At 37.3% G+C, this 26,673-nt stretch overlaps 1 protein-coding gene and 1 pseudogene across 3 annotated transcripts in view; both read left to right on the plus strand.

Moving 5' to 3' along the window:
* Positions 1-26,673, plus strand: part of RCAN2 (regulator of calcineurin 2) — a 407,956-nt gene that overhangs the window by 194,153 nt on the left and 187,130 nt on the right. The window lies entirely within an intron of this gene.
* On the plus strand, positions 10,623-16,851 carry LOC138144525 (small ribosomal subunit protein uS10-like; annotated as a pseudogene).

Below are 26,673 nucleotides of genomic sequence, written 5' to 3' on the forward strand. Positions count from 1 at the left end.
AAGAATCTTTTTAAAAAATTTCTTTTGTAGTCACATAATCGTAGAATATTTGAGATAAAAGGGATCCCAAGGGTCATCCATTCTAATGATTTACTTTACTGTAGAATCTGAAGCCAAGAGAGGTTAAGTAATTTGCCCAAAGTCCCATAATGGTTTAGTGACAGACAGAACTTGAACTCAGATCTTCTAATTCCAGGCTATTATTATTTTCTACGGAAAGAGTTTATATTCTATTATAGAATGGACTAGATGACTTCAAATGTCTCTTCCCAGCTTAAAATCCTATTAAACCTATCCGTTTGAACAGATATTAGTCACATAGAAATTGTTTTTTTTTTTAAGAAACAAACTCATGAGCTTATGATTCTGTATTCTGATTTATTTAGGCCAGGTCCCACAAAATTAATTTTGTAGTTGCTGTTTTTTCACTTTTTTCAGTCATGTCTGACTCTTTGTGACCCCATTTGAGATTTTCTTGGCAAATATACTTCAGTGGTTTGCTATTTCCTTCTCCGGATCATTTTATAAATGAGGTAAATAGGGCTAAGTGACTTGCCTAGGGTCACACAGCTAGGAAGTGTCTGAAGCCACATTTGAACTCAGGTCTTCCTGACTCTAGACCTGGAGCTCTATCTGCCTCTGGAATAGCCTAATTTTTTCAGGTCCCGAGAGCATCAGACAGCAAATTGTTCCACTTTATGAAATAGTAACCAAGAAACCTGAAAAGTTGGTCCATTTTCTAGAGCTTATAAGTGCCCAGGGTGTAGTTTACTAGAGACTTTAGCATCAGATACACTAGAGGACAGTACAGGGGAGTTCCCTGAGCTTTGGGTTCCCCCTGAGAAATGATTATTAGCATTTGGCCCATGGGGTTACTACTCACTTTCTGCATATAGAGTGATTTGAAATCCTTGGTTGATAAATAAATAAGGCTAGAAAGACCATTTGGGAGGCTAGGGGATGCAGTGAATATGGTAACCGGCCTGGAATTTTTGAAACTAGCTCAATGAAATAACCTCAGGCCTAGGACTCCATACACTGCACAGCACCACCTCTCACAAAATTGATGCGGGGTAGCTTGGGGTGGGAGGGACATGGATGTATCAGCAGTTGAGAGGATCGGGCAAGACCTGCAAAAGGTGATGCTTTGAGCTGTTTCAGAAACTAGGGATTCTAAGGGACCAAGGTAAAAAGAGGTGAATCCCAGTCATGAGACAGACAGACTATTTGAAACCACAGGGATAGGAGATGCATTCTTGGGGATGAGGGACTGTTAGAAGGCCAGTGTGACTGAATTATGAAGTGTGTTAAGACGAATCCTGTGTATTAAGATTGGAAAGGTAATTTGGGGACAGGCTGGGAAGAGCATTGACCATCCCATGGAGAGGCTGATGCTTGATCCTAGAGATGATAAAAAGTCACTGGAGTTTATTGAGTTAAGTGGGTTGATATAGCCATATGTAATTCTGGAATAAGCCAGGAGATGGCAAGGAAAGTTAACAGTGAATCTTCTTAGGCAGATAAGATTGTACTCAAGCATGAGGACAGTAGAAGGAAGGGAGAAATGGGAACAAGATGAGGGGGGACTGATGAGAAGAGACAAAAGCAGGGAGAGTTCAGTTTGGGATTTAATAATAGTAAATAGCATCTACATATATTCCTATATTATATTTATATGTATATAAAAATGTATACAGGTATGTATGTGTATAAATGCATATATAACATATATTTACATATATTTATATATTATATTTACACATATATAAATTGCTAACTTCATATATGTATTGTGCATGTATATGTGTGTTTGCAATTTGCATATGTTGTTTGCATGTTTTACCTCCATTAGATTGTGAATTCCTTGGGAATAGGGACTGTTTTGCATTCCCTCCCCCCACTTTTTCCCCCTTTTCTTTGTATCTCTAGCATTCAACATATTGCCTTAGTACAGAGTAAGGAGAAGAGGAAGAGATGGAAATAAGCATTTAAAACTTGCCTACTATGTGCTGAGTGCTTTACAAAATCTCATTTGATTCTCACAACAATCCTGGGACGTAGATGCTATCATTATCCCCATTTTATAGTTGAGGAAACTGAGGCAGACAGAGATTAAGTGACTTGCCCCTTGCCTTCATAGTTCAAAGGGTTTTTAGAACTGGAAGGCCCTTTGGGAGCTTTTTGCAGACCATGAAACTGAGGCTCTGAGGGGCTCAATTATTGCCCAAAGTAATTCTGGGTAGCATATTAGTGGCAAAGAGAGGACTAGCTGACACCTATTCAAGTGTTCCCTCTTCTGTAGCACACCTGACTTTGCTTCCTCACTATCTAGAGAAATTGAGGGACTTGGCTCTAGCTTGAACTAGGGATAAAGAAGAACTAGGAGAAGAAACTGAATTTCTCAGAAAGCCAGACTGCTGTGTATCGTTTGTCTCCACCGTCCGAGGTGTGCTGGAACCAGCTGCTACAGGTGGGGAGAATTCTTTGTTTAGTCTTCATTGGGAACATTTACACTTCAGAAAGCTGGCGATGGCCACAAATCAGGGCTTAATTTATAATTTTGCTGATTGTGTAGAATTAAGAAAATATTAATAGTGCAGATTAAGTTCAAAAATGTATATGCAAAAATTAGACATCCAGCCCTGCAAGAGTCTGATTATTAAACATTTCTCAGAACACCCCTGCATTGCTCTATAAACATTGCTTAAGCTCAGCAGGAATGTAGTAGAAGGCTCAGGGAATGAAGTTATCACCAGACTGGAGACCTGGTGGAAGTAACATCATCATCATCATCATCATCATCATCACTGACATTTGTATAGTACTTTAAGGTTTGAAAAGTGTTTTACATCATGTCATTTGAGGTTCATAACACCCCTTGCCCTGTATACTTTTTTTTCTGGAGAGATTTTGTTAAACATTTACCAGCACACCCTAGTCCTTAGGTTCTTGGCAGCTTAGTAAAGTATTTTCTGTACACTCAGTAGCTAGCTGAATGTTGTTGATGGCTCATGATAGGGACAGCAATGGAAGAGAGTAAAAGGTCAGGAGTTTTGGTAACAAATAGTGGAAAAATCAGGGTTTTCATCACAGCTTCGGCATACTAGTTGTGTGACTTGAGACAGGTCACTCAGCTCTACTGAACCTCAGTTTCAATATGTAAAATTGGGATAGTAAGACACTGGACTTCATTCTTCCTCTCCCTTGAAGCCTCCCTCTCCCTATCTCACATCAAACCACCACTAACACATGGACCACCATCTCCTCTCAGACCCTGAACTGTCTAGCATCCTGAACCCAAGAGCTTTGGGAGTAGCACTGCTACCAAACCAGACTCTTCAGACGTCATCCTGGAAAGCAATCTCTCTAAAGGTGAAGCTTAGCACCTGCTCCTACAGGTGCTACAGCCACAGCTACTGAAGACTCAGAAAGGAAAGTCCTTGCCACCAAAGTCTTTGGCATTGTCACATGGCGCAGCATCACAAAATGACATGATTTTTTCAGTGAGAGTGAATAAAGAAGCAATAGTAATATTGTCTTTGCCCCCGGGCCCTAAGGCCCATGGGATCTCTTCATCTGACTGTCTTACCTTTCTATTTATTCTGTACCCAGCACTTAGCACAGTGTTTTGCACATAGAAATTAATCAATAAAATTAACGATACGTTATTATTACATATAACATATTACATAATTTAATAAATAATTTTAAAACACTTAAATGATTTATACATTCATTTCTTAATATATTTTGTCTTTCCCCATTAGAATATAAGCTCCTTGAGGGTAGGGGATATCTCCTCTCCTCTCCTCTCCTTTCCTCTCCTCTCTTTCCTCTTCCCTTGCCTTCTTTTTCTTTTCTTTTTGACTCATATTTCTATCTCTAGTCCTTAGCACAGTGCCCGGAACATAGTAAATACTTAATAATACCATATGCATCAATCTGTTTATCTATCTTACTGCCTTTATGAGGTTGTATAAAACTTACCATAAACTTTAAAGTATTTAAAAACATGAGATTTAATTATTACCAATCAACACATAGTATTAGGATTATAGGATAATAGATATCAACCCAGAACCTCAGATGTCATTTGGTCCTAACCCCTTCATTTTATTAATGAGGAAACAGAGATCTGGAGGGGTTAAGTGATTTGCCTAAAGTCACAGGGGATTTCCTTATTTAAAGTTATCTGGGGGGGGGGGGGAAGCAATACTCCTCCTAGAAGATGGAGGATTTGTTAAAGAGATGCTGGCAATTTTTAAACCAGAAGCCAAAGAAAAGGCAAGAAGACCCAATGAAATTACTCTTTTAATATATGGAGTTTTATCATTCTTTATCCAAGAATTTGCTGTTAGTGGAAGAACAAAATAGAAGTTACTGGCAGATATTCTGAACCTCACAATCCTGTCCCAAGAAGCTATTTAAGAAATGAGATGATACAGGCTGCTTCATTCAGATAAAAATTCACTTTAATGAATAAAGCATTCATTTAACCCCTTCTTCAACTATAAACAACAGTGATGGGTACAGAAGTCTTCAACCAAGCAATGGAATCACTCCAAATTTAATTCAATTAAGCAAACATTTATTAATCACCCATTACATGCCAGACCCTATGCCAGGCAGTGGAAATTCAAAGATAAAAATGAAAGTCCCTGCCCTGAAGGCTCTTACATGTTCCTGAAAGGATATAACCTGTGCAGTAGCAAGCAAATACAAAACACATATAAAATAATCCAAAATTATTTCAACTATATGCTGTGCATATAGATACATGTGTATGTGTATACATTATATATAAATACATATGTATATATTACAATGTAATATGTATATATTATCTCCCCAGATAGAATACAAGCTTCCTGAGGGTAGGAGCTGTTTCATTTTTGTCTTAGTATATGCAAGGAGCAACACAGCTCCTAGCACAAAGTAGACATTTAAATGCTTGTTGATTGATAGATTAATTAAAGAGGGAGAGAATACTAATACCTGAGGGGAGTCTGGAAAGACCTCAGGTAGGAAGTGGCACCTGGACTGGGCTTTTAAGGAAACAAAATCAAGAAAGAAAGCAAACTTTTGTTGATGTTATTGTTAATTTTGATCCCCCTTTGATGTGTGGCAACCCAACCTCCCCCAGTTCATTTCAAATGTATATCGAGTGTGTGTAATTCTGAAGCAGATGTCAAGAGAGATTGCATATCGTGTTCCCCCCAGCAAGGCTGATTTGGTAATATGTTTTGCATGACTTCATATGTATTGAGTATTATATTTCTTGTTTTCTCAATGGGTGGGAGGGGGAGAGGGAAAGAGAATTTGGAAATGAAAATATTTTTTTAATTAGTAATAATTTTAAAAGGACAGAATAGTATTGTGAATGATGAATTGGCTTCCAAGACCTAGGTCCCAGTTTCATCTTTGACATCTACCAACTGTGTGTTTATTTCACTGTATGTGACAGCAAATAAATTGACCTCTCAGTTAATAAATTAACTGTCTCAAATTAACTATCTAAGGCTATAATCAAAGTAGATGTGAATCCACATCCACAGAGAAAGTTTCCTCCTTGGGAGTTCCCTAGACTTTCTACTTTCCATCTGCATCTCTACCTTGAATTCAACAGAACATGATGCCCCTAGATCAGGTACCACCTCGTATCCTCCCTCCTCTCAACCCTTTCCACCTTCTTTTCATATGTTGTCTTTCCCCATGAGATTATAAGCTCCTGGGGGGGGAAGGGCAGGAACTCACTTTTAAAAAATTTGTAACCACAGTGCTTAGCATGGTGCTTGGCACATAGTAGGTGCTTACTAAACATTTATTGAATTGAATAAAAATCATAAGTTTCCACCATAATAAAGTATACCAGTTATTCTTTTTCTTTCCCTCTCTTCCTAGGCTTCTCTTCCCCCTAACCTTTAATGACTCACCTTGAGATTTTTTACTGATAGGCAAATACAATGGTTATTGATTTTTCTCTTTAAAAAATATTTATTTATTTACTTTTAGTTTACAGCATTCAGTTCCACAAGCTTTTGAGTTGCAAATTTTCTCCCCCTCTCTCCTCCCCTCTATGGCAGCATGCCATCTGATATAGGTTCCACAAATACCTTCACATTAAACATTAGTCAAGTTGTAAAGAAGGATTATGTCCAATGGAATGAACAATGAGAAAGAAGAAACAAAACAAAACAAAAGGAAAGAGAGCTAATAGTATGCTTCGATCTATATTCAGACTCCATAATTCTTTCTCTTGAAGTGGATAACCCTTTTCATCATGAATCTTTTGGAATTGTCTTATAGACTTGTGTTTCTGAAAGGAGCCAGTCTATCAAAGTTAGTTATCACAGATACAATGTGTCTGTAATTGTGTACAGTGTTCTGGTTCTGCTCCCCTCAATCAGCATCAGTTTATATAAGTCTCTCCAGGTTATTATGAAGTCTGTTCTTCATTTCTTATAGCACAAGAGTATTCAATTATATTCACATACCACAACTTGTTTAGCCATTTCCCAGTTGATGGGCATGCCCTTGATTTCTAATTCTTTGTCACCACAAAAAGAGCTGCTATAAATATTTTTGTACATACAGGTTCTTTTCCCACTTGTATGATCTCTTTGGGATACAGCCCTAGAAGTGGTATTGCTGGATCAAAGGGTATTCACATTTTCATAGCCCTTTGGGCATAATTCCAAATTGCTCTCCAGAATGGTTAGACCAAATCACAACTTGCCCAACAATGCATGAGTGTTCCAATTTTCCCACATCTTCTCCATCATTTACCATTTTCCTGTTTTGTCATGTTAGCCAATCTGACAGATGAGATGTGGCACCTCAGAGTTGCTTTGATTTTCATTTCTCTAATGAATAGTGATTTAGAGCATTTTTATGTGATTACAGATATCTTTAATTTCTTCCTGTGAAAACTGCCTGTTCACATCCTTTGACCATTTATCAATTGGGGAATGACTTGCATTCTTATATATTTGACTCAGTTCTCTGCATATTTTAAAAATGAGGCCTTTATCAGAGACCTTGGTTATAAATTTTTTCCCTAATTTTCAGCTTTCCTCCTAATCTTGGTTACACTGACTTTGTTTGTACAAAAACTTTTCAATTTAGTGTAATCAAATTACCCATTTTGAATTTCCTAATGCTCTCCATCTCTTGTTTGGTCATAAATTCTTCCCTTCTCCATAAATCTGACAGATAAACTATCTCCCAGATCGCTTACAGTATCAGCCTTTATATCTAGATCATGAACCCACTTAGGCTTTATTTTGGTATATGTTGTAAAATATTGGTCAATACCCAGTTTCTTCCATACTATTTTCCCAGCAATTTTTTTGAAATAGTGGGTTCTTATCTAAGAAGCTAGAGTCTTTTGGTTTATCAAACAGTAGATTACTATGGCATAAATATTGATTTTTTTAAAAAAGTCCTATAATCTAGAACTAATTTTGTTCATTGCAATTTTAATTGTTTTTGGAAGGAAAAAGAAAATTCCTAAAAAGCAACATTATTAATGAAGAGGTACAATGTGGGGGTATGACTAGGCAATGAGATAGATCTTACTATGTGGCTTGTAGAGTCCTTTTCAGAATATTAAAGGTATATACTTCTCTATATATAATGAAAGAGGAACTCTGCAAAGATAGGAAATGAATGTAGAATGAGATGCAAGACACATTCATAAAGAATAAGAAGAAATAATTATGGATTCTACTGGTTCTGTCAGCTTCATATGTCTTCATCTTGGGCCTTTGCTTTTCATTTCTCATTCTTGATTCATTGACCTTACCTTCTAACTGTGGGTTTGTTTGTTTGTTTGTTCATAATTTTTTTATTTTAGACAAATACTAAAACTTAAATACATAAAAGAAAAGAAAAAGAAACATTATAAATTTAAATAGAAATAGAAAAGAAAAAAACATGTCATGTGCACAGGAAAACATAGGAAAGGATTAAAAATATATAGCAATAACTTATCATTTCAAGAAAGCCTGTATATTAAATACTGTGCATTAAGTTGAAAACTGTCTATCTTTTCTTTGCTTCCTTGGAATTTTCCTTTGTTCTCTGCTATACACTTTTGTGGGTTTGTTTTAGCTTTGTATTATTTAGAACCTCCTCTCCCTGCATCTTTTTAAAATAAAATTCATGAAATTGAAACACCCTAATTCAGAAGTGATTATTTTCATTATCTATTATATGCTCCTCCCAAATATGTGATGCAAAGAGTTGGAGAAAAACTTGGAGATCAGAAGGATGGTGGTGCCCCTGGCAGAAATGAGGAAGTTGGGAAGATGAATGGGTTCTATACCTCCCTGAACCATTATTCCCTACCCTCCCTTCTATTGCTTCAGTCTTGGGAGAAGTAGTCCTCCTTGACAAAAGCCTCTACTTGTGCCCTTTATCCAGGGGTGTGCTGGTAAATGTTTAACAATTAGATCTCAAAAAAATACCTACGATACATTTTAAAATTTAATCTCCATTACTAACATTTTTTCTATCATTTTCTTAAGTCTAGACTATTAAAAAACCTACAAATCACTCTGATTTATGGCATTCACTGATTTCTGAGGTGCAAATGCTCACACTGAATATTTAACAATCAGCTTTCCTAAACAGGTGGCTGGCTCCAGCATAGCCTTGCCTTTATCCCATTTCCTTCTGTAGAGTGTAGCACCTTGCCCTTTTCATTATTTCCTTTGTTTTTATAAGCTGTGAACTCTGTTTATCAAACAACTCCTTCTCTGATGCTTATAAAAATACTATGCCCCATCCTCAAAAACCCTTCTCTTGACCCTGCTGTCCTCTCAAATTATAGCTTTATATCCCCCATCCTTTTTTGCTATTAAAATCCTGGGGAGGGAAACAAAGCTTCCTACACTTCTCATTTCCACTTACTCACCTCCAACTCACTTTTCAAATGCTTGTATTCCACCTTCCAGCTCCACCACTTAAATAAAATTGTTATCTCTATGCCCTGTCCCCATTATATGGATATACTCTTACATTCTGTCTTGTATCTTCTTTATTTCTCTTTAAGCTCTGTTAATGATTTCATCAGCTCCTGTGGAATCAATTATTTATATACCTCATATATACAATAAATATACATATATTATATATGTATATGTGTGTCCATACATATATACTTATATATGTTTATATGTGTATACATATATATGTATGTATGTATGTGTGTGTGTGTTGTTTGGTCATTTTCGGTTGTGTCTAACTCTTTGTGACCCCACTTGGGATTTTCTTGGCAGATAACGGAGTGGTTCACTATTTCCTTCTGCAGCTCATTTTACAAATGATGAGGAACAAAGGCAAACAGGGTTAAGTGACTTGTCCAGGTCACACAGCTAGGAAGTGTCTGAGAACAGATTTGATCTTAGGAAGATGGGTCTTCCTTATTCTAGTCCCAACATTCTATCCACTACGCTACCTAGCTGCATATGTGTGTATGTGTGTACAGAGAGACAGCTTTATCTATCTAGATGTCTATTTATCTATGTGTGTGTATGTGTGTGTGTATAGAAGTGTGTATACATATACATCCAGCCCTCATATCTTCTGAGCTCCAATTCCACATAAGCAACTGCCTGTAGGACATATCTCTTCTCAATATATCCAAAAGAAGTTTCATTCCCTTCTTTTCAAGTCCTGTCCTTTTCCCTAACTTTCTGATCTCTGTATACTACCACCTTTTCAGTCGCCTTATATTTGCCAATCAGAGTTCTCCTCCACTCTTCACTTTCCCTTTCCTTCCCCCATATCCAATCAACTCCCAAGTCTTCTTGATTCCGTCTCCACACCATATCTCACATCCATTCACTTCTCTCCCCTCGTAGGACAACAGCCTCTCGTTCAGGTCATCGTTGCCTCTTCAATGATCCAGTTCAATACTTTCCTAATGAGTCTGCCTACCTCCAGTCTCTTATTTCTACAATTCATCCTCCATATTGTTTCCAATTTGTTATTCCTAAAGTATAGATCTGAGCATGTTACTCTCTTGCTCAAGAAGTATTACTGGCCCCTATGAAATACAAACTCCTATGTCTGGTACAAAAGAGCTCTTTACAATATGGTTCCAACTTATTGTTCTATAATGCTTAATGATCATTCATTCTTGCATATTTTGTGTTTCAGTCAAACTGGCCTATTTAGTGTTCCCTATGGATGACATTCCACCTCTTATACTTATTCTTTTGTACAGATGCCCCCCCAAGCCTAAGATGCTTTTGAGAAAGCTCATCTCTGTTATAAAATCTTTAGTTTTTTCCAAATCACAGCTCAGGTATCACTTCCTATATGAGGTCTTCCCCAATGCCTTCCACCCCCAGTTAGTGGTTTCTCTTTGGCCTCAAATCACTTTGTACTTACTCTAGGTAGAGTTTGTATATATTTATCTGTATATGTGTTGTTTCCCCTGGTAAACGTAAGCTTCCTGAGGTTAATGATTTTCCAGTTTTTGTCTTTGCTGTATCTCCAAAGCCCAGCACTAACAGGTGCTCATTACATACTTGTTGAGTTGAATCGGTATAAACCCAGTAGATTGTATATAATAGCAGTAAGACACATAAATGAAATTTTTATTCAGAGTTGTAAAGTACTTTCTACATATCTCATTTATTCATCACAACATCTATTATATCTAGGTTCTGATTTGTGAGAATACTTCATGATGATGATGATGATGATGTAGTTGCCTGATTTTGAATCCACACTATTCAAAGCTTTAATTATTTAAAATATAGTCATTGGTTCTAGAGTCCAATGGAAAAATTTAGTGTGAATTCAAATTCAAGACTATTGCATAGAATTCATTATTCTCACTAGTCGGGATCTAGCTATGTAAGTAGAAGAGTTATTATTATCCTTGTTTTATAGGTGAGGAAAATGAAAGTCAGGAAGGTTGATATTTGCCCAGTAATATACAATTATTGAGTGATAGAAGCAGGAGTTGTGTCCCAGATCCTTCACTTACAATGTAGGTCAGTGATCATTCTAATATACCATGTTAATTCTCTGTAGTTTACATTTACATAATGGATTGTGGTTTCAGAGTTATTTGCATCCATAATATCATTTGATCCTCACAACAACCCTATGAAATAGGTAGTGCAAGTAGGAATATCCTCATTTTTCAGATGGGGAAACTGAGGTTCTAGAGGATAAGTGTCTTGTCCAAGATTATGTGGAGGAAGAAGCAAAAAGAGGGGGAGGGCAGAACTTGGACGCAAATTCTATTTCAAATTTAGATTCCAAGTCCAGTGTTCTACTATGCTAAATTTATAGCTGGGATCAATGTAATGGAATAAATGCTTTGTATCCCAGTTGTCAGTAGATGGAGAATGGATGAAGATGGGTCCATTCTTTCTAAGGACTATTTTAGAAGTCAATGCTTATGCATGTCAACAGTATATCATGTGAAAACTCTAGGTGTAAAGGGAATATATTTCTTTTGCCAATTGATGTAAAATATTACAAGGAGGAAAATTACCAAACAGTGACTTCATTTTTCTTCCAAAATAATCATACATAGAGGAGATAAAGCTTTTTCTTCTGGGGAAAGTTACAATTAGAGACTGGAGAAACAATATAGAGGTACAGAACCTGGCATGACTAAACATTTACAGGGATAGGTCAGTCTTGCAAAGCAAATGTATGAAGTGACAGATGTTACAGTGTGTTAGCCAATAGGGCTTGCTCCTTTCTAGATTTGGTCCAGAATCATCTTTGCATTCCAGGAACCAATTTCCTTATAAGGTTAATGTACCATGAAGGTACCAAATTAGAGGAAAGCCTGTGCCTTTTAATGTATGTAGAAAAAAGATGCTCTCTCTGTCCATAAGTTTTTCTCAGACTTTACATTTGCATGATTCATTGTTCTTGTTTTTTATTTCCCAAGAAATTATATTTTCTTTCATCTAAGAAGATAGATTTTTTTTATTCACTCGTCTATTTTGGGATACACTGATTGATCTAGAAGCAAGATCTAAGTTCCAAACCCCATGTTTAGCACTGCTTTTGACTAGGTCTTATCTCTGTCTGAGCCCCTGGGCACACTGATGATAGGTGCCTTAAAAATCCACAGAGAAATATGTAGGGGTTTTGGAGACCAAAGTCACTGAAAGACAAATAGCCAAATGATTCATTGTTAGTCCCTCTTCAGGCACAGCAATGGTTCATGTCTCCAGGATCTTTCAAATAAAACCTTTTAACATCTGCAAGCAAGTGTGAGGTCAAATGACTGTCTGGCATGAATCCTCCCAAGAAATACAAACTAACCCAAACACAAGCAATGCTAGATTTCATGAGGCATGAGAGAAAAATTGGCCCCTTGATTCTTTAATAAAGAACACTGTGAAAAAGAATCTGGTAAACAACTTGGAAATTCTTCCCTCCCATTTGTGTCTAGTTAAATTTAATCAGAATGTTTATTGCATTTAACTACTTGTTAGGCTGTGTCTGCAGGACACCTAGACAACTTTTGAATTCTAGCAGTTTAGTGACAGTCAAGTCAATTTGTTTTCCAGTTTCTAAGCAAAACAAGTTGTAGGTTTTGGATTTCTTTTTCAGTTTCCATTTAATTCTTCTATCATAGTAGGGACACAAGCTGAGGATCAGGGTAGACAGAGCTGAGACTCATCTAGATGGTTTTTTTTTTAATATTTCCTGATTAAAATTAATAGCAGGCTATTGGCAAAGCCATCACTGGTTTCCATGTACCATGCATAGGAATTCATCTTGCCTGGTTCCTGGCATATAGTAAGTGCTCAACAAATGCTTCTTGATTTTATAGATTGACTTATTCTTCCATCTCCACCATGCTCCCTTTTGCTTTCCACACAGATTTCAGGTTTGGTTCCAACTTTGGTTCCAAATCTTAGTATCCACACCAATGCCTTTAATTCTCCTCTGTGTAAAGTTTTTAATATTATTTAATGTACCGTATAAATGTTGACCCAAGTGACTTCCTTTGCTATCATACTGGACTTGAGACTATAAGCATGCAGGTTTTGGGGATGTATGTCCATCAGTAGACTATCATGAGGTCTCAAATAACTTTGTGATTTTGGGACATCCCACCATTGGGATGTATGGTTGGATGACTTTTCTACAAAATCAAAGTCAGTTTCTACAGGTATCTTGATGGAAAGAGGAAGGGACAACTTTAAGACTTAGTCACATCACTTCATTGGTGTAAGAGTCATTGACAGCCTCATCCAATTAAAAATGTAAAGTGACATTCTACTGCTTCCTCCATTTTCCTTATTTAAAGCCTCTTCTCTTTTTAAGCCAACTTGATTTACACAAAATACCAAAATAACTTGTTTTTTTTTTTTCCCACATGAATGGTATAGAATAGTGATTTTAAAGCTTTTTGCCTTAGGATTCCTTTACACTCTTACAAATCAGTTGGGGATCTCCAAAATTTTCATATTTGTGTGAGTTATATTTTTTGATAGTTACCATATTAGGAAGTAAAACTGCTAAAATTTGTGAGATTTATGTATAAATTCATTTGAAAAGAATAATAAACCCATTGCACATTAGCATAAATATTTATATATGATATAAGACTATATTTTCCAAAACAAAAAATAATTTTAGTGAGAAGACTGTTATTGATTCGAAATTTTTCAGAATCTCTTTCATATCTGGCTTAATAGAATAAAACTGAGTTCTCATATCTGCTTCTGCATTCAATTTATTCTGCTTTGTTATTTTGATTAAAGTATATGAAGAATATTTGGTTTCACACAGACACATAGTTGGAAAATAAGGAAGCTATTTTTAAAAGTGAATGACATCTTACCATTATTGTGAAAATAGTTCTGACCTCAAGGCTCATCTTAAAGGGTTTTGGAGAACCCAGGGATCTGTGAATAATAATGTGAGAATTGTTTACCAAAAAAAAAAAAAAAAGAGAGAGAGAGAGAGAGAGAGACATAATCGCTTATATAAAGGAAACGGAATAATTGGGCGGTCGATGTGATATTTAATTTTCTAACTAGTTATTATATCATGTAGACCCAACTTTACACACCTTGTTCCCTCCTATATTACCCTTTCCCTGAGGCCTTCTTTCAGACTATACCACTCTTACTTGGATTAACTTTCTACTTCTTCAAGTTTTCTTTTCAACAAGCTCAGGCACTGTTAGGTACTGGGAATACAGAGGCAAAAATGAAACAATCTCTGTTCTGAAGAAACTTGCATTCAATTAACAAGGGATACAGTAGGAACACGTATAAGAATATACATCGTACTCTTTGGTGAAGGTATCGCTGCTGCAGCCGCTTGGAGTCGTCAGTCTCTGCCTCTCCTCCCCCTGACTCACCGCTGTTCCCTCTCACGGAGCAATAAGTCGGTCAGGAAGCCGCTCCGCCGCCATGGCATTCAAAGACACCGGCAAGACCCTTGTGGAGCCTGAAGTGGCCATTCACTGGATCCGGATCACCCCGACCAGCCGCAATGTGCAATCACTCGAGAAATCGTGTGCCAACCTAATCAGAGGAGCCAAAGAGAACTTGAAAGTGAAGGGACCTGTTCGAATGCCTACCTAGACACTTCGAATCACAACTAGAAAAACTCCTTGCTGTGAAGGCTCAAAGACTTGGGATGGGTTCCAGATGAGAATCCACAAATGCCTTATTGATTTGCATAGTCCTTCTGAAATTGTTAAACAGATAGATCACTTCTATCAGCATTGAGCCAGGTGTAGAAGTTGAAGTCAACATTGCAGATGCCTAACCAATCATCTCTTTTAATATAGTGATTACAATTATTGAAATAAAAGAATATACATCATAAATACAAGGTACAATCAATCAAGAAATATTTATTAAGCACCTACTATGGCATTGTGTAAGGATTGGGAATACAAAGACAATGCAATGAAACGCTCAAAAAGCTTACACTCTATCAGGAAAGACAAAATATACCTGTATAGGGATAAACAAAATATGTACCAAAAAAATGGATAGAAACTAGACCTATGATTTTTGTTATGAGGAATTCCTAAGTGAAGAACTTCCTCTACCAATATAGACTGGCATTTTCTTTGCAACTTAGAGTCTTAGAGAGTTGCCTGGGATGATATGAGAAGTTGGGATTTGCCCAGGGTTGAACAGGTAGTCTGTCAGAGGTGAACCGGAACCCAGATAGGTTCATGACCAGTTCTCTACCCATTACACTATTCTACCTCTCAATACCAAATAAATACAAGGTTGATTTTTGCCTGCATATGAGGCCAAGGTTATACTTGAAAGATATGGCAGATCTTCTGAACTACCAACATTATAGCTGGCGAAAAACATGTCCTGGATACTTTGTATGCATATAACATGTCTATATGCATATATACATACATCCATACATATATATGTTACATATATAGTTTTTCCAATTACACATGAAGACAAATTTTAAAGTTAATTTTAAAGAAATATTGAGTTCCAATTTTCTCCCTCCTTTCCTCAATTCCCACATCCCTAAAACAATTTAATATAGGTTATATAAACACACGGATCTTTTTAATGACTTAATCATTCCACTTATTTACATGGAGCATCTATACAAATTGGACCCATGGTGACCTCAAGGGGAAGGAGAAAGGACATCAGAATCAGATGTTAATGCCACCTTAGAGATCAGTGCAGTACCCAAGGACTTAAAATCCCCATTCCCTAGAAACATGTCATTTAGCAGGTATCAAAGTGATCAAAACATTATTGAATTTTCCAATCAGCAACCTTAAATTTGCAGTGTAGAGATCAATTAAATATTTCAGTACAAAGATTAATTTGGATGTGACAGAATAGATTTTTCCATTGTATATTGAGCCAATATGTCCTCTCGCCAGGAAAAAGATCATCACTAAAGACACTGAGCTGAACGGGAGCTCCAAATGATCCTTTGGGATCGTTTTCTGTGTTTAAGAAGGTGAATGACTGAGCCACCCAGAGCAGTTACTTAATTGTCCATTCTTTTCTTACAGATATCCACATATAAGCATTCCACAGCCTTCTTTGGCAGCCCATTCTGGTATTTTTATCACCCTCATTAAGAAAGTCTTTCTCGTGTCCAAGGAAAGCCTCTTGACTTTTATAACCCATTTCCTCAAGGAAGATAGAAAACATATGCTTGGTAAAGTTCATTGAAAAAAAGACCCTTCAAATATTTGAAGCCAGTAGTCAGGTCAGAAGTTGTAGCAGTAACGTGGCAGCGTGACATCAGAAAGAATCCAGTTCAAAATCTACCTCTGACACATCTGGGCTCTTTGACCCTGACAAAGCCACTTAACTTCACAATGTCCCCAGGCAACTCTCTAAGGCTGTAAATCACAGGCAAGCTTCCAATCTGTGTCAATGGATGAATTTCTATCATAGGAATTTCTCCCATGGTTGCAATCACAGATCTGGGTAAAAACAAAACAAAACAAAATAACCCAGAATTAGTGTAAGGCCCTTGAGCTCTAGGACTGTTTTTGTTTTGTTCTTTGTATGACACTGTCCCCACCTTCACTTCATCCTGCCTCCCTGAGGTTTTCTTTTCCTCATTGGTGATTTCCTCCCCAGACCACCATTTTGAGGACTCTAACCATGTGCAATCAAGTGAGGTGAAATATGGCTGCAAGTGGATGGCTCACTCTCACCTCAATTCTTTCCATATTCCACGTCCCACATCATTTACTTTGCTTGCCCCATTGCTCCCACTCTAGGGCCATTCTTTCTCTCTCCACTCCAACACTTTATAGCACTTCTGTAGATGTCAACTTCTATTACAATGTAAGTATTTTGACGATAGGCTCTATTTATTCTCTCTCTCTCTCTCTCTCTCTCTCTCTCTCTCTCTCTCTCTCTCTCTCTCTCTCTCTCTCTCCCTCCCTCCCTCCCTCCCTCCCTCTCTCTCTCTTTTCTCTCTCTCTCCCCTTCTCTGTCTTTACCTCTCCCTCTCGCTCTCTCTCTCCCTCCATCTCTGTGTCTGTTTCTCTCTCTCTTCTCTCTGTCTCTTTGTCTCTCTCCATCTGTCTCTCTGTTTTTTTCTCTTGCTCTGCCTCTATTTATCTTTCTCTCTATCTCTTTCTCTGTTTCTCTTAACTGACACATAGTAGGCATGTACCAATTACTTGTTGAATGACTGATCAAATAACCTCCTCTTTTCAGCCTAAATAATAAATTCTCCATAGGACATATCTTCTATCCCTTTAATGATCTTAGTTCATCTTTCCTGAATTGCCTGCAGTTTCTCCACATCTTCTTCAAGTGTTGTGACCAGAATTGTTTAAAAGCATAAGTTATATGCATTGGTTATAAGCATCTGACTGACACAGTTTAGTGTAAAAGTGGGCTTCTTACTTTAGTATATTACACTCTGTTTAGTATGGCATAGTAGCATGTTGACTTTTTTCATGCAAAATTTCTATGACAAACTTCTGTCACCTGTGATACTCAGGTCTCACAGAGGACATAGGTTGAAATTCTTCTTTGATGATTAGTACCTATCTGAGCCTAGACAAGTCATTCAACCTCTCTGGGCCTCAGTTTCCTCATCTGTAAAGTGAGGGAGTTCAACTGGATGGTTTTGGGTGTCTCTTTTAGTTCTAGGTCTATGATCATGTTTGTAGTTTAGAAACTTCTAACACTGGTTCCAAGGGGCAATCTAAAGGACCAGCCTTGGAATCAAGAAAACCTGGATTCAGATCCTATCTTTGATAAATCTTGGCTGTGTGACCATGAGCAAGTCATCTAATGTCTCAGTGCTGAAGCCATCACTCACTACAACTGTAAGTTACAGGTAAGTTATTTCAGTTGAGGGGACTCCTTTACCCTAGGGGTTCTCTATGCCAGTGAGGACCAAACTGCCTTTCCTCTACCTTTATCCTCCAAAATTAGTGATTTCAGGGTATTCCCAGTTCTTTAGTTGGTCTTTCAGTAGTTTCAGTAACACCTTATAAAAGAGGGATTAGAATTTTTTCTCCTTTCACAGACCCTCATTAAGATCCATGTCTTAAGTACATGAGAACTGATGTGCTTAAAACAGTTTCTGTTCATTACCTTTGCATATGGTAGGCAGCCAAACGAGGTGATTCAAAAAGCTGAGGCCAATGGAGTCCAAAAAGCTTTATTCTTTTTTTTCCCTTTACACTTAATCTAAGGACCTCCAGGCCTTCTTGACCCAAATAATGCATCATGTTATACCTTAGCCATCTTCAGGACTAGGTAGGCTGGCAACTTTCAGATCAAGTGCATTAATTTGACAATGGAGTAGTCTGACCTCTCTTGGCTTCTCCTTTAATTTGTTATGACAGCAAAATTGACTCTAAGCTTTTTTGGAGACCTACCTGACTTTAGTTCAAACTCTTTTCATTTCCTCAAGAAGTTTCTCATTATATAATTTTTAAAATAGCTGACCAATTTCCCCATTTAACCAAGCTACAGTTCAATGGAGGCAGCAGATATAAGACTAGGATAGAAATCCAGAAGATCTGGGTTCAAATCCTGCTATTGGCACATGTTGGTTATGTGACCATGGACAAATCTCTTAACTTCTCCATTCCCCAGGAAACTCTTCAAGACTATAAATTATAGGCAAAATGCCAAACTGTATCAGTGGAGGGATTTCCCATAGTGAAATGTTTCCCCACACCAATGGAATCACAAATCTGGACCAAAATTAAATAAATAAAGTTAGAGACAGGAATTTTTACTTTTGAAAAAACTGAGTTAATATCTCTGTCACAAAGGTAATAAGTGACAGAGGTAGAGTGAGACTTTTGGTCTTCAGGATCTCATTATAGCATTCTTTTTACATGACACTTCATTTCATTGCTTACTTTCATATCTGTGTGTATGCATGTGTGTAAATAAACCCTCAATGTGTATATGAAGCTCTCCCAAAATGAAAAGAGCTGTTTCCAGAAATAGTGAGTTTCTTGACTGTGAAGGTCTTCTAGGAAGGGCTGGATCACTGTGTCTCCAATGTCATTGAAGAGATTCATGTTTTAAGTCAGAGTAGAGTTAGATGACCTTTCAGGTCCAATTTTGACTCAGAATCTGCTTCTGACATACATTCATCATAAAATCCTTTCATGCTTTAAAATTTTAAGAACTGGGATTGTTGGCATGAGATAGAGAGACTCCATATAAGACAAATACAGACTTCTCACATATTAGATAGGAGAAAACAATTATCTTAAAGAAGTTCAGGGGGTTTTATTGTTCTGAAAGTCTATAATGTGATATGGCAGATAAGAAAATATAATATTAGGTCACATTGAGAAATGCAGCTTCCAAGAAAAATAAAATTGTAGTCCTGTTCTCTTCTGCCTTGGTCAGACTACATCTGAAATATTATGTTCAGTCTTGGGTACCACACTTTAGGAAGGCCCATAGATAAGCTAAAAAAATATACAGAGAAGGATAACTAGACTATTGAAGGCCTTCAGGTTTATACCATAGGGAGTCTGCTTAAAGAGACAAGGAACGCTTAGCTTGGAGAAAAGAAGACATAGGGGATACTTGATAATAGGCCTGAACTTTTTAAAAAAGAAATTAAAAAAAATGTAGATCACACCAACTACTCCAAAGGATATCTAGCTCTACCTGCAGGTGAGTTTCAATATTGCTAATTCATCATTTTGCTAGATAGTATTATCTTATTTATTATCATTTAAGGGTGGATCCCTTTCCTTGCATTGCCTTCCCCCCTCCCCACTTCCCCATAAGATATCAGTTTTGCTGGACTGGCAATACACACTGTTCAAAAAAGTCATTCAGTCTTTCTCTGACATTATCCTGTGCTGAGCTGCAGTTAAAAGATAAGGCCCTCCAGAGCAGAGGATTGGTATTCAAGAGTCTTCCAAGGACATGCTTTCCTTCAAATCCCTGGTAAAGCATCTCAGATCAAAATAAAAATAAACTTCTATGGCTAGTGCCCTGCCTGCTCTTTATTCCACAAAACCAAGAGAATTGCCTTCTTTTAACATACCCGGTCAGATGCTGTCATTAACAAATTTCCCATAAAGACTTAGAGCAAATTTCATCCCCCTATCTCTCCATCCCCTACCCTCACCAATTAGCTTAAAAGTAAACTAAGAGCTTTTAACTTGTGACCAGCATAGTTTGAACATTCTGTGTATTTGGAATAGAAGATGACAGGTAATAGCTGAAGCATGGCAGTGACCAGATTCAGCTGCTAGTTCTGGTACAAGGTAAGTTAGAAATGTCTTTAGGCCAGTCTGTTCAGGGAGAAATCGGTGATTTATTTTTATCCTATTAGTGACATGCTTTTTTTGTTTTAACACCATCTTCATTTCTAACTATATTCCCTCTTCCCCAACCCAGTGAGCTTTCCCTTGCAACAAAGAACAGGAAAAAAAGAGAGAAACAACAATTCAGCAAAATCAACTAACATTAAATTAAAACTGATTAATTTTCAGAGTTTGATAGTGTAAGTAATGTTCTACACTTGTGGTCTCTATCTCTGCAAATAAAGACTTTTTCACACTTGTGTTAGGGGCAAGTTTGGTTGTTGTTATGATATAGTATTGAATTTCAGGTTTATGTGGCTTTTTTGGTCATTCTTTCTATCTACATTGTTATAATGAAGTAAGATTTTATTTTAAAAATCACTTCATACAGTGCTTAGTACATAGTAGGCACTAAATAAATGCTTTTTCACTTCTTCTCCTGTAGTCATCATCTATATTGTTTTCTCTGTTAGGTTTACTTCATTATGCATGCATTCCTATAAGTCTTTGCATGCTTCAGAAATCTTCATACTCATAATTTCTTATAGCACAGTACTATTCCATGACATTTGGGTTCCACAGTGTATTTAATAATTCCCTAATCAATGGCCATCTGATTTGTTTCGAGTTCTTTGCCACTAGAAAAGTGCTGCTGTGTCTATTTGTTATGTATATCCCATTGATTTCAAAGAAAATTCTAATTACAGAGAGAACTGTTTAAGCTTGAGTGCTCACATAAGAATCATAATATTCAATTCTTTTTTAAAAAGTATTTTAAAACTCTGTCAGGAATTACTTTCATCTCAATCCAAAGAAGTAGATCACAGGATAACTTAGAACTAAAAGAGGGCACACTTGCATAAGATGATATGTAACCCCCTCATTGTACAACTATGGAAACTGAAACCCAGAAAGACAGAATGGATTTAACCAAGGTCATCTATAAGTATGAATGTCTGTTGCATTAAACAATTGCTTGTGGACACGGGGAAGTTAATGGAATTACCCATGGTCACTCAACTTAGAAAGAGGCAGGGTCTTAAATCTATGACTTCTTGATTCCAAAGTTAATCATCCAACCATCATGCCTTGTTGTCTGACAAGAAAACATTTACACAGAAATAGAGAGATTTTATTCATTTGGGATAATTTATTAAATATATACTGTATGCAGTTCAAACATTGTGGGAGGCAAATGGTAAGCAAGACTGTCTCTAGTCACAGAAATTGCAGTCACTATAAGGGACTTCAGAGAACATTTGTTTAGCACCAACAATTTACTTCCTCCTCTCCCCCTGCTTCCCTGCCCCAGCATCTACCTCCTGCTTCTCAGTTTTCTTTTGGGCGTCTTCCTCAACACTTAACATAGTGCTTGGCACATTTTGTTGTTCAGTCATTTCAATTGTGTCTGACTCTTCATGACCCCTTGTGGGTTTTTTTTAAGCAATTGGAGTTAAGTAACTTGCTCAAGGTCACATGGCCAGTTATTTCTGGGTGTGGTGCTAAGTATCTGAGCCCGGATTCGATCCCAGGTCATCCCGACTCTGGGGCCGGTGCTCTTACTCACTATGCTACCTGGCCGCCCTGTGGGGTTTTCTTGACAAAGATACTGGAGTGGTTTGTCACTTTTTTTCTCCAGCTCATTTTACAGATGAGGAAACTGAGGCAAACAGAGTTAAATGACTTCCCCAGGGTCACACAACTAGTAAGTGTCTGAGGCCAGATTTGAACTCAGGTATTCCTGACTCCAGACTCAGAAGTCTATCCACTACACAACCTGCCTGGTACATAGTAGGTGATTAATACATTTTTATTGATGGACTGACAGAAAACTGAGGTTCACAGTAAGGAAATATTTTGCATAGCTAGGAAGTAATAGAGTTGGACATTGAACCTGAATTTTCCAAGTCAAAGTTTAGTGTTCTCACTCTCATGCCATTCACTCAATCAGTAGAGGACTGATATGGAAATATTATTTCTCATTTTATTACTTATGGAAGTAACATTGTTTTTTATTTTATTCTTATTTCTGGATTTGTTGTGTAGCTTGGGATATAATAGAGACTCCCTCTACAATTCAGTTTTTCCACTTACAAAACCAGGATTACTCTGTCAATCAAAATGCATTTGATGATTATGTTTCAGATACTATGCTGGGGACTAGGATATAGAGCAGACAAGCAAAAAACCAAACAAACAAAATGCAGTCTGTGCCCTCATCTTTTAAAAAAAATTTAGAATTTTTATAAATAAAATAAAAAACCTTAAAATAAAATGAAACAAAACCTTAAAGATCACCAAGTCCAATCCTTTCACATTAACTATAAACAAAGTGAGGTCAGAGAAGTTCATTGACCAAGAAATCTAGAACTAGATGGTACCTCAGAGACTCCTCATTCATCACATGAGGAAACTGAGGTCCAGTGACTTGAATAAGGTCACAGAGGTAGGAGGTATCAGAGGCAGGTTTTGACCTGACCCTACAGCTAGTATTCTTTCCAGTATGCCTTTGAGTTGTGACCTACCTAAGACCACACAGCTGAATGCTGACATAGTGGTGGTTACAACTGAGGTCTCCAGAGCTCTGCTATTTCAATTTGACTTGGCAAGGGGCAAAGTTACCAGTTGGGCAGAGAATAAGAGTACTATAGGGAGATCCATTGAAAGCAAAATAAGTGATATATGGTGGTTCCAAAAAGAACCATGTCAATATATACTGGGCAGAAGGAGGAGCCCTAGAATCTAACTTGGCAGTGATCCCAGGGGATACCCAGATGAAATGGTCATCTATTGCTTCAACACAAAATCTGACATGATTCTTGAACTGTATGCTGCTTGCAATTGGAAAGCTCTGGAAAACTGGTTCTTAGAGCTAAAAATCATGGTCATTGGTTTTAAATCATTAGAAGGGCATATTACTGATTTCTTTTTCTGCCTTTTCCTCAAATTTAACTGTCTTCTTTGTGACTTTCAGTGGTCAAAAACTGGCTGTTATTTTCACTCATAACTGATATTCCTATTAATATGTCAGGGAAAAAAGAGACTTTCATTGTTTTGAATATTTCATTTGGTAATTATCACTTTGTAGGCAAGTGCAAATATTGGGTGCTGGAATTATCTTCTCTCATATGAAAATGAGTATGGTTCTTAATTGTATAAAGATTTTAGCCTCATTAGATAGGGTTCAATCATTGACCAATCTTTTAATAATGCAACTGTAATATTTTTGATGGCAGTTATTTATTTTAGCTTCCTGGAAACTGGAATATAGTTTAGACATATCTTAACCAGATTCCACATATATGTAGTAAGTACTTACTAGGTACAGAACATTGTCTTGGTAAGTATAAAACATTATTAGTCAATCAATAAGTATTTATTAAAGGCCTACTTGTATGCCAGGCATTGTATTAGTCACCAGGGATGTAAAGAAAGGTAAAACACAGTCCCTGCCCATAGGGAGCTCATAGTCTAATAAGAAAGACAGAATGGGAACCACTATAAACGCAAAGATAAAAGCAAGATGAATGAGAGATAATCAACAGAGAAAAAAGAACTAGAATTTAAAGGGCTTGGGAAAGGCTTCCTGCAGAAGGAAAGATTTTATCTGGGATTCGAAGGAAGCCAGAAGAGTCAGGAGAAGGAGAGGGACAACCAGAGAAAATGCCCAGAGCTGAGACATATTATTTGAGGAACAGCAAGGAAGCCAGCGTCACCAGATCAAAGAGCATGTTGGTGGTGTGTGGTATAAGAAGACTGGAAAAATGGTGGTAGTAGTGGTGATGAGGTGGTAGTAGTGGTGATGGACTTTGAATGACAGACAGAAAATTTTGTATTTGATCCTGAAGTTTATAGGGAGCCACTGGAGTTTATTAAGCAGAAGAGTAACATGGTTAGATGTATGATTTAGGAAGTTCACCTTGGTGACTTAACGGTGGAGGATGGACTAGAGTAAGGAAAGACTTTTAGATGGCAGACCTACCAGCAGGCTATTGCAATGGTCTAGGTGTGAGAAGATGAGGGCCTATACCAGGGTGGTGGCAGTATCAGAGGTGAAAAAGAGGCATAATTGAAAGATATTACAAAGGGAAAATTGACAGAGCTTGGCAACAGTTTGGAAATAGAGGGTGAGTGCTAATGAGAAGTTGAGGATGACACCTAGGTTGCAAACCTATAGTACTGGGAGAATGATGGTACCCTGGACAGCAACAGGGAAGGTAGGAAAAGAGGGAGTTCAGGGGAAAAAGATAATGAGCTCTGTCTTGGACATATTGAGTTGAAGATATCTACTGGACGTGAAGCATTCTACTAAGCCCAGGATCTACCTGAACTCAATTCCATCTCACCAAAAGTTACTTGGAAGAGAAACCTAGGCTAGTGAAGCATGAATTGCCTAGTGTGGTAGAAGACTGAGGTACTTTGAGTTATAGCTCCCAGGGAAAGCACCACAAGAAGGGAGGGAGTCAGAAAGTGAGCAATAGGAAAAAATAAGGGTAAAGATGCCTAAAATTACCAAAGATCTCAGGAAAGAAAATTCAAAGATCTTTATGAATCAGAGAAAATATTAATATCAGAAGAAAATGTGGCCTCCAGATCTAATAGATAAGTTCAGACATCTACGCAAAATAAAGGAAAATGATCCAATACTCGATGAAACAGAGAATCCTGTGGAATATAAGAACATGGAACCACAACATATTTTTCTCTAGTAGCTTAAAAAAGAATGAGAATAATGAGAACAGAATTTATGACCAACACAGCAAAAATGATTGGCAAGGGAAAAAACAACACACAATCTTCAATGGTAAGTCTCACTAAAGAAACAAAAGTAAAACAAACAAACAAAAAATATCAAACAATTGATTGGTAATACAAATATACAGAAGTAAAGGACAATCTAGAAGAAGAGAAGGAAGAAAACAATAACATTAAAAGAAAATATGCTCTTTGTCCAATTAAAACATATTGATTTTGAAGACAACACATAGAGGTTGCAGAGACAATCGAAGGATTATAGGTCTCCCAGAAGCACACAATAAGTTAAAAAGTCTGAACAACATAATGCAAGAAATAATATAAGAAAACTGCCCAGCACTTCTGAACACAGAAAATGAAATGCCAATTGAAATAATTCATAGATTGCCTTGAGAAAAAAATAAAAACAAGATATATAGTGGTTAAAATTAGCAATTCAATTCTAAAACAAGTTCTGAAAGCACTCAAGAGAAAGATCTTCAAATTCAAATGAAAGGCAATTAAAATAACACAAGACTATTCTGTACACTCAAGAAAATGAAGAAGGGAATGGAATAATGTATTCTGAAGAGCTAGGAAGATCAGGATGCAACCCAACCTGACATACTCTGCAAATCTAAGCTTAATCATAAATGAAGAAAGATGGACATTCAACAATACAAAGGTGTTTGAAATATTCTTAGAAAGAAAACAGAAATGAAGAGGAGGTTTTTTTGCTTCCCAAATATCTCAGGCAATGGAAATTCAGGAAGGAGGAATGAACACAGCATCCAAAGACAGCAATAGTAACAGAGTGACAGCAGAGACACTGAGAGACATTTTTGTCTTTTTTTTTTAAAGCAATTGGGGTTAAGTAACTTGCTCAAGGTTAAACGGCCAGTTATTTCTGGGTGTGGTGCTAAGTATCTGAGCCTGGGATTCGATCTCCAGGTCGTCTTGACACTGGAGCAGGTGCTCTTACTCGCTGTGCTATCTGGCCACCCCCTAGACTTTTTTTTCTTAATGTAAACAAGGATTCAGAGAGGAATATCAGAAGTCAGGTGGAGGTAACAGTAAAGAGGCTGGCCTGGGACATTAGGGTTAGAACCTGGAGATACCCTGCCTAAAGGTGAATCAATGGTTTTTGTGATACTACGTTATAAAATAGTTGTGTGTGTGTGTGTGTGTGTGTGTGTGTGTGTGTGTGTGAAAGGGGCAGAAGTTCAGGGCAATAGAAGGGAGTGTGTGATGTACCTGGGTCAAATCAAGGAGAAGAGCCTTTGGGGGAGTGAGTGAGAAAGACTCAGAAAGAGGGAAAAAGAGGGAGACTTTGCCTTAGTGATGGGAAAAAATCCTACTGATGAATGCTCCTGTGGATGAAGAGAAATTACCTAACAAGAGAGATGGGAACCTTGTATGGGTGTGGCCTGAGGGATTTGGTGCTTGAAAAGACCACTTGTGTTACCTTAGGAGGGGAGAGTTGGATTTCCTAGGACAAACTGGTACCTGGGGAAGGATGAAAGCATGGAATCATGGGAGAGATTGTGGGACACATGGGGAAAGATTAACCAGGGTAGATATATTAGATAGATAGATAGATAGATAGATAGATAGATAGATAGATAGATAGATAGATAGATAGATAGATAGATAGATAGATAGAT

Source organism: Petaurus breviceps, unplaced genomic scaffold (assembly GCF_028583685.1).
Source record: "Petaurus breviceps papuanus isolate PSGF00001 unplaced genomic scaffold, PetGlider_PUasm1.0 90701, whole genome shotgun sequence".
Lineage (NCBI taxonomy): Eukaryota > Metazoa > Chordata > Mammalia > Diprotodontia > Petauridae > Petaurus > Petaurus breviceps.